At 41.2% G+C, this 9,781-nt stretch overlaps 1 protein-coding gene across 1 annotated transcript in view; it reads left to right on the forward strand.

Annotated features, from left to right (window-relative positions):
* Positions 1 to 7,363: 7,363 nt before the first annotated feature.
* LOC102379343 (sulfate transporter) overlaps positions 7,364 to 9,781 on the forward strand; it is a 5,693-nt gene continuing 3,275 nt past the window's right edge. The window contains exon 1 of the mRNA XM_006021102.2: positions 7,364 to 7,392. The gene's annotated coding sequence lies outside the window, so the exon portion shown is untranslated. The remainder of the gene's footprint in view (positions 7,393 to 9,781) is intronic.

A 9,781-nucleotide genomic window follows, 5' to 3' on the forward strand; every position in this document is an offset into this window, starting at 1 on the left:
TTTCTGGCAGCACACACTGCTGCCATGTGCACCGCGCTGCTTTTTCCAGTGGGTATTTTTGTTGGTTTTTTAATACTGGGACATCCCGGTATCAAAAGTTGGTACTGCTGTACATTTACAGCACGGTGCACAGTTGTGCATTCAGCACATGCAGTTTGCAGTGCCTCAAACTGCATGCATGCGTTCATCTGGATGTGCCCGAGAAATTTATTCTTCTGCCTTTGCATAAGGAGCTGCAATTTTATCCCATATCAGCTCTCTGCCTTTGCTTCTCTGCAAAGAGAAATGTCTGCTAGTCCATGGTCGTCTTGGCACTCATATAGCTGACAGAAGGTCCCACACATTTAACCTTTGGTCTTCCTTTCCTTGCCCTAGAGCAGGGGTCTCAAACTCTGTTGCCTCCCAGCCAGATTCAGATCACATCGCTCCTTGTGGGCTGAATCCAGGCCTGTGGCAACGGCAGTTGTGAGCGGCATTAGGGGGCTGTAGGGGTAATGCAGCCCTCACCACCACTAAACCTTGTCCCCAGTAGGTTTCCACATCCTGGATTTCAGTGGTGGGACCTGCCTCTGCTCAACCACCCCCGAATTCTGAGCCCCACAGGCCAGATCCGGCCTCTCAGCCATGTTTGACAGCCCTGCCCTAGAAGATGACCAGCTGCTCTACAGTAGACAGTGTTCCTCTCCAGGAGGCTTCAGGTGAAGGAGGTGAGAGAAAATGAGAGACAGAACAAGTATAATTCCTATCTCCAAGGTAACAGTGATAAAATGTGTCTTCACTCAGTTCTGAAATGCCATTCCCAGGATCCCTTCCTGGTGTTGGGTATTGAGGAATAAGGATGTTTTTCACTTTATTCCCCTTCACATACGAACCCAATGGGAATAAACCTTGTTCTAATGCTTAAATAACCATGCATACATTAACATGGGCTTTTAATTTAACCCACTGCAACACAACTAACATAACTAAAAGAGTGAGGAGGAGTGCTGCTTCAGAGAGTTAGGTGGCCATAGGAGTAGGAGGGAATGAAAAAGGGTCATTCAGGGTAGGTGCTGGTCCAGTTTTGGGGAATATGTAAATATCGGGACTGCAATTAACTGAAGAGCCAAGGGGTCCTGGTGATGATACTATTAGGAGTGTTCAAGGGTTTTTATACTGGTGCAGGGAAAGGATGTTAGAAGTTGACTAGGTTCATAAAAGCTTCTTGTTCACATCCAGCCAAAGTGGTGGCATCCATTGGCACCTGGGACAAAAGCTATGTCAAGTCCCCAACCCTTTACTGTTTTATTTATATAGTGTATAGTATACACCATCAGCATGTCCCCCCACGTGTTCATCAGTTTCAAGAGCTCTCTGTTTTCAAGGCTGTTCGGCCCTCTCCTGTATGCCTTCAGCACTGACTCCCACATAAAGGGACCTAGTGGTAGCCTTCCAGGAGAGCATCCTATCTAGCTCCTTGAGCTCCTGTTTCTGTTTTTGGCTTTTTAATAACTCTGCTGGAGCATCTTCCCTATGCTGCAGCACTGAGCAGTGTCCCAGTCATGACTTCTCCATCACTTTCTTCTATATACACTTGCATATTGGCATTCTGTTAGATACTGTTAGGGTAGGACTGAACCATCTGCAGTCTCCAGAGTGCAAGGAAATCAGTGACCTCTGTGTGGCTCCAAGCAGATCCCCAAGCATGGCTGTTGTAACGCTGAGAAAGTTATGTGACTTCAGGTGCGTGTGACTACAACTGGATGGGTCCTGGCTGCATGCCAGCATTCAAACAGGATTGTGACATTTGGTCAACATGACCCCAGAGCAGTAGAAGACACACAGGTAGATAGAAAGGTCAGTCCAAGCATGCTACAAAACACTGTGGAGTAGCATTTGGCAGAAATTACACAAACTCATTCTGAAATGAACATGATTGACTTTCTAAATGATTTTAAAATTCACAACTGGCCAGGTAATTCAGCAGTAGTACCATGTCATAAGGACACTGGACATTTTATTTTGGGTAGCACATACACAAACACTAAATGACTTGCCATAAAGCGCTGTAGGTGATGTGCTGGGAAGAGTTCTTCTTCTCCAAGGGGGGTAGTCCAAGCTATGCAAGGTCCCATAACTACACTGATTGAAACACTGACCCCAGTTTGGAGGGCTGGGATAGAGTCCTTCATCTGTAACAAAAGGTGATCTATCACAGCTGTTTTCCTGGGCCTTGTTTGTATTATGGCCACTTCCAGAGACATTGATAGGGAAGCAGAAAGTGTGACCAATGGTTCTGCAGTATGATACTATTGGGAATTAAAGCTTCAGAGCTGTAGTTTCTGGTGGGATTGGCACTTTGTGCAGTTGGGAGAAGATAAAATGTTGAGTAGGTAGAGGGGGCTCCTAGTTCTGCCCAGCAAGGCAATCACTTGCGCTTAGAAAAAGTAGTGTTAATCCCCTTAATGCAGGTGTATTGTAAAAGAACACTTGTTGGTAGGGCTCTCCTCCACAATGTTTTCTGTATGGGACCTCCTGTATAATTCTCATGTCTCCTATGTCATGCTGTTCCTGGTTGTCTGGATAATTTCTTCCTGGTCAGACCCCATTGTGTACACAGGGCCCAGGGCTCCTCCTGTATGTTTTTGTGAGCCAGTTATATCATCCAGGATGCTTGATAGATAATAATCAGGCAAACATTTTCAGGCTCAGTGGAGGCATCTCTAGCAAATGTGTGCTCTTATTCTTCATACAATGGGTGGTAGTGAAAACTTTACCAGAAATGTTGTTCTGGTCTCTTGTTCTCAGGTTCTTCCGCCAAGCCTCTTTTCCTCAGATTTGGCACTGGAAAAAGTTCTAGGAGTGCCCCTTCTTCACTATCCCTGGCTCGGTCTTCTTTCATATTACCTCACTTTCCTGCATCATGCACATTTCTGCATTCTGGTGAGTCTTTTCCAGAGGGGACTGGATTGAAAAGAGCAATTGAGTCTATAGTTTGTGAAGGGAGGGTATCATTGCTACCAAGGGTATGAAAACTCATTATTACCTGGTGTCCATAAAAAAGCAAGCTTGGCTGCCTGCCAAGACTTTTAAACAAGAGAGGTGACATCCAGTGTAGAAGACCTGAGAGCAGTGAAGCACACACAGGTACAGGGTGTACAGCAATGCACTGTGGATTGGTATTTGGGGGACTGCCAAATCCACAGTGGTTATGAATGTATCCACAGGAATCTAAAAGTGAATACACTCAAGTAGTTTCCCTTGCTTCAAGAAGTTGTACTTACTGTTCTCTAATACACTGAGGAATTTAAGTTAAAAATAGATTGTGTGTGGACCCCAAGCACTTCAGGGTAAACACACTACAGTTATTTCACTCTAACTTCCCTTCATTGACAAGGCCTTAGATACTTATATACTCAGAAGCTTTTCCTTGCTGTAGTTCATGGCATTATATAATCAACCCGCCCCAAAAATGACACTATTTCTTCTCCCATTCATCCATCTTAAGATACCACTTTACTTGCAACGACCACATATATTAGGAGGTAAAACAAAACAAAAATTAGGAAATTCACTGCTATCCACTTGTTTTAAAAACAGTAGCATATCGCTGAAGACCACTCCATCTCTCTAGCAGGCAATATCCAGATCTTTCTTGCATGGTTCAAGTTAGTAGTGGCAGCTTCTCCAACCAAACCTGTCCCTGAATGGGGAGTTTAACAGTTAAATGAGTTTATGGTGGCAATAGAGAACAACTTTAAAGAGTGCATCTGAAAACAAAGATTTCACTTGGGCAGGCTAACTTTGGTGACCTTTTGTCAGTTTGAATTCGAAAGGTCCTGTAAGTCACATGAAATGTTGTTGTGGGTTTCTTCTTTTAAGTTCTTTTCCTGTACTTTTCATAGAGCAAATAAAATAAAGTTTCAATCTTCAGGTCTCTGGTGTGCTTCGTCTATCCAGCACTTCATGCAGGGGTGTACATTGCTGCCTTGAGCTATAACAGTGGTTCTCAACTGTTTTAGACTCAAGACACCCCGCATGAGACTCAAGACACCCCTTGGAAAATGCCAGCTCTTAGTTCTCACTTGTTTTTTGACTAAAGAAAAATAATAGAGCAATTCTGCTGTTGCAAAACACTCAGAAAGTCAGAATATTTTTGACACTATGGATTCCTATTTGACATCTCTGTATTTATCTTGTGAATCATGTTTGTATACCTAACAGTTCTAATATTGGGTAACACCCCCTTGAAAACATCTCACAGCACCCTGGTTGTGAATCACTGAGCTAGAATCTCATTAGCTGAGAACCTGTCCCATTATCTCGGAGGACCTAGACTGTTCAGTGAGAAGCAATTTTAAATTATTGCTGGATTCAACTTCTGTGGTCAACAGGAAAGGGGACTGGAAGCACTTCATCTTATGCACCTTTTATTTTTATTTTTGTTCTTGAAGAAAATGCTATATTTAAACAGCTTCTGATGAGGAAAGATAGTCACAAAAGTGAAATCTGTCCATTCCTTTCACTTTTCACATAATAAGATAGGCTTTATTTTATATACAATTATTTTATGAAGTCATGTTTGTATGCCCATCTATGGACCTGGGCGCAAGACAAAGTAAGAACAATCAACATATTAAACTAAATACCCACAAAAGGGAATGCAAGAAGGCCTATCTGTAAAGTGCCCAGCTCTGCATTAGAAAATTTTCAAGACTTTTCAAGGGGATTTGAACAAAGATATTTCTATACTGAAGGTTCTCAATAAAGCCAACTTAACTAAAGAGCTCAGGGACTCGACTGCAGGGAAGAATTGCAATCTCTTTAAGTAAATGTTTGGTTAGGTATTTGGTGCAAAAACTATCTAGTAGACAGTTTCTTCAGCTATGTAAATATGAGAACAAGGAGAAAAGTGGAGCTACTATGCAATGCTTCTGTTCTTATCAAGTGCAAGGATGGTGAACATAGGGGCAAAGACAAGATGGGAAATGACCTCAACTGAGGTTCAAACAAAACCCAAGAGTCAAGGTACTGAAGTTGGAGGGACTAGTTAATTTTCATTTCAGAATCCTGAAACCACTGGCACATGAAATAGCATTTCCAGTAATGAATATGCCAAGTTGGGGGTGGTGTCATGTATCTGGAGAATAGCAAATGTAGAACATGTGTGAACAAAGGGGGGAAGTGATCTGGGCAACTAAATGTCTCTTAATCTGACCTAGGTTGCAAACAAGGCTTTAGGTCCATGTCTTTACATATTCTTGCTCTTAAATGTAAGTACATGGAAAGTGGAAAAAATGCAACATGGGTTTACCAAAGGGAGGTCATGCCAGGCCATTTTAATATTGTTCTTTGATAAGATATCTGATTTTCTAAAAAGGGAAGTGTGGGAGATCTCATCTATTCAGACTTTAGTAAAGTATCTGATACGGTGCTACCTGGAAAATTATTAATTAATCAGAAGGTGGGGATTAGTACAAGAATCAGAAGGAGACTGAGGAATTAGCTGAAGCAGGAACAAGAGTGGATTGTGCTAAAGGGAGGTAACTAGAGGAGCTTCTCAAAAACTTGGTGTTGGAGCTGATATTTGTAATGTTTTCACAAATGACCTTGCCAGTGAGTGGGTGAGTGAGAGCTAATAAGAACCACTGATACAAAGGTAGGGAGCATTGTTAGTACAGCATAGGACTGGAAGATTTTGCAGAAAAACCTGGATATTCTTAGAGTGGCCTGAATGAAATTACATAAAATAAAACAGTACAAAGTGCGCTCACAGACCACCAGCAAGAATTTATGTGATATGCTGGATGCTCATGAGCTGGAAATTACAGAGATAGAGGATGATGTGGGTGAGCTAGCTTGATATCATAGCTGTGAACCGTGAATGAGATGCATCTGTGAGAAAGCCAAATGCGACCCTATGATATTTCCAGTACAGTTCGTGAAGGATCATTACCATTGTGGAAGGCACTGGGGAGACAGTTTTGGTAATTATTGCTCATGAGAGATGGAAGAACAGGTGCAGAGTTGGAATTATGAAGACCAGAGGAATGGACAGCCTATTTTATGAGAAGAGACCAAAAGTTTGGCTTATTTACTGCTGCAAAGTGAAAGCCAAGAGGGAATATGACTACTCTCTACACCAGGGAATATGCACCAAAGAGGGACGGGAGCTATTTAATATGAAGGGCAACACTGGAACAACCTCCCAAAAGAAGCTGGGTGCAAAAATACCCAACAAGCTTTCAGATGGGACTTGAGCAGCGTCTGAAAGGAATTGTACGATGTGGAAGCTTGTAACACCTAGGCACTGTACTTGATGGCCCAGTCTCAGCGCATATGAGAGGAGGGGAATTGGGGTATAGTTGTACCTGCCTCCCCCCTGCAATTATGTGAACTTCCTTTTTGAATAGAAATTATAGCATGAGCTCTAGAAGTTTCCTAAGGTTTTGTTTTGTTTAAAAAAAAGAAATAAAATGGGAGATCTAACTGCCCCTCCAGGATGTATTGGACCTCCAAGTTTCACTCACATGCTCTGCTTGTTCTCCTTGAATCCTCCATTCTTAAAATGCAAACAGGCTTTGATTAACTAAACTCATTAATGAATAATTAACTAGGCCAAATTGGAGAACTTTATGAATTAAAACCAACATCTTGGCCCTTAGAAGCTAGTGTTTTTCACAGAACACAAATGTGATGACCCCTTAACGACAAGTGGAAAGGCAGCTGTATCCTGCACTCCCATTGCTGGTGGCTGGCAATAGCAGTTACAGTCTACGTATAAGATGAGAGGCAAATGGGGAGTACATACAGACTGGGGAGTGCAAGGGAAAAAAAGAAACAATATTTATCAGCAAAGTACTCTCTACACCAGGGAATAAGCACCAAAGAAACAATATTTGTCAGCAAAGTAGGCAATTACCTCAGCACACAAGCAGCCTAACACTGGTCAAGATTTTTTTTCTGTAGCTATCACAGCAAAAGGGGTTTTTGAGGTGGGTTTTGAAAAGGCTCAATGGATTGGAACAAGTTGGACAAAAACTGCTCAGGCACAAAATCAGGAAAGCACAAAGGTGGAGAAGTCATCCAACACACACTGGGGGAAGACATGATAGCACATAGAGCAATTCCTTTAGTACAATTCTCCTTGTTTAGCAAACATAATCTTCACATACTGGCAGTACCACCAAGAGTATTTGTCTAAACGCTTTCAATCAGCCATAATGAGCAGAACAAGTTTTCATCAAAATATCCCTCTTGAATGATGTTTGTTTTCACAATATGGCTCTGTTTGGCAGACTGCGGGGTCTTGATCAGTCAGAGCTGTATAAAAGGGCCAAGGGCTTGGGTGAATTATCTGGATTTTTTCTTAACAGGAGCGAGGTACGACCCAGACGGACGAACAACAACCAGGTTTGGAAGTCTTCCTCCAGCTTTCTCTTTCCTTTGCTCTGCGTAAGGCAGGAAGGTGGGCTAGGCAGCAAGGTAGGAGTTACAGAAGTTCTTCTTTCAAGTTGACTTTCATGGACACTGGTGTAGAAAGGCATCCGTCTCCCACTTCCCATGACATGGGATGGAGTTAAGGCAATTTCTCGGAGTCCACAGAGAGCAGCCAGGACCCTGGAACAAGATCAGAGGGAAGGGGGAAGGGAGCCAGCTTCCATTGGCATTTTCTTTTCCAATTGTAGCTCTACAATCTTGGGTGAAATGGGGTGATTTAAAAAGCCCTGGCTCTGAACGTCTTGGCTTTGCTTGAGTCCAGCTGGCTCACTGACATAAAACAGCTTGTGTTTTAACATAAAGTAGCATTACTGCAATATAAAAGTGTTAGATACGTCAGGGAAAAACTCACCAATAGACTATATTTCTACTTAAACAAGGGCAAACATAAGGGACACTTCGCTAAATCCATCACCAACTCTAAAGACTAAATCTGCCTGTTCCTGATAACGTTTGTCCAGAGGCAGTCTCTCTGGCTGCAGTGGAAATTACCAGGAAGGAATGCCTCTACCACGAGTAAAGCATGATGGAGAATGGAAAACGCATTTTTTAAAAACTCCCTTCATTCATGCAGTGGGAATATAGCAATTGAATGGCTACTCCCCGCCCCCTTCTTCTGTTGAGCTATTATATGTGCTTTCTAGAGTGGCTCAACATTTTCCTGTCAGAATGTAATTGCAGCAGAGCAGGACTTTTTGTTTGTTAGAATCAAAAATATTAACGAAAATAATTTTTGATTAATTTGTCCTTCTTTTCAAAATGAAAAAGGACACAAACTCAATTTTTTTTTTATAAACTGCAGGTTTTACAAGGAAAAAAACCCTCTCTGAAAATCATTTAATTTTCAATCCCTTATTGAAAAACTGAATAATTTTTTAGAAGAAATTTTGATGAAAATGAAAAAAGTTTCATAAATTGCCATAAAAATAATTGGCACGTTGCATGCATTCATAAGCAACATCTTCCTCAACAGACTTCATCTGCTTGGGTAGTGGAGGCCTCTTTGCTTTCTATTCATATGGTTTATAGGGTGGTGTAGCTTGTTTGAAGGCAAACTGCTCACCAAAATTTGAGATTGTATTAGTAACAGAGGCTGGGAGCTAGTTAAAAATTGCAAACAGTTTTTATACATAAAAGCCTCAATTTCAGCTCACCACAAATCAAGGTTTTGTATTCTTCATTATTTGAGAGCATTCAGACATTTTTGTGGATGTCTTGAAAATGTTCACAATTCAGTACCATTTGCTAATATTATCACAGTTCATAGAGAATGCACTACACTTCTGCTGGGTTTTTGGTTGTAGCCGTGTTGGTCTAAGGACATAGGCAGGCAAAGTTCTTTGGGTAGATATGATATCTTTTATTAGACCAGCTGAGAAGTTGGAAAAAAGTTCTTTGCAAGCTTTCGGGCACAGTCACCCTTCTTGTGCCTGAAAGCTTGCAAAGAACTTTTTTCCAACTTCTCAGCTGGTCTAATAAAAGATATCATATCTACCCAAAGAACCTGGCCTGCCTACACTCTTTGGGTTATTCTCATCCTCCTTCTTAAGACCAGAGCTGTGCAACCACAAGATTTTCTATTTCTTGGGAATTCCATGATTTTGAAGTTTGCTCCAATTCAAAACAAAACTAAAATAATTTCAAATTTTCCACAACATGACATTCCAGGAAAATATTGTTGAGGTGCATGTTTTCAACCTTTTCTTAATATACTTGTCAATATATTAACAGAATTCTAAATTAAAAGTTATTGTGGGAAAAAAATCACAGCTTTATACTACAGACGTGCTGAATGGAATGTCAACCCAATCATTTTTTTCTTCACTTTTTTTCTCCCAAATTGAAATTTCATGGAGAATGACACATTCCCTTAGGTAGTTTTGGTTCTGATGAAATACCTTTTTCTGACAGCAGAAGTTTCCACTGTAAATTTTTTACCAGCTCAGCTACATTTGTAACAAGCCATGGTCTTAATTTTTTGTTGTGCTCATCCTTGGGTAGGCATTTATACCAAAAGGAATTGGATATAAAAACAGGCATTATGATTTAGGGTAACTGCACTAGCTTTTCACTAATTTTTCCACTGATGAAAATGACTGCATAAAGTGCTGAGCTGTGGATAATTCAGTTAATTATTCAGGTCAGATTGATCAACCAGTTCCAAGGGAGGTGGGGGTTTTTTGTGACTGTGTTAAATCACTGTCTTGCAACTTCCATGTATCTGATTATTTGTGTTCTACCTGAGGCCTGGGGCCATGCAGAGCATATTCTAGTAACAAAGAAAACATTTATGGGCATTCCT

This window comes from Alligator sinensis, unplaced genomic scaffold (assembly GCF_000455745.1).
Source record: "Alligator sinensis unplaced genomic scaffold, ASM45574v1 scaffold360_3, whole genome shotgun sequence".
Taxonomy (NCBI): Eukaryota; Metazoa; Chordata; order Crocodylia; family Alligatoridae; genus Alligator; species Alligator sinensis.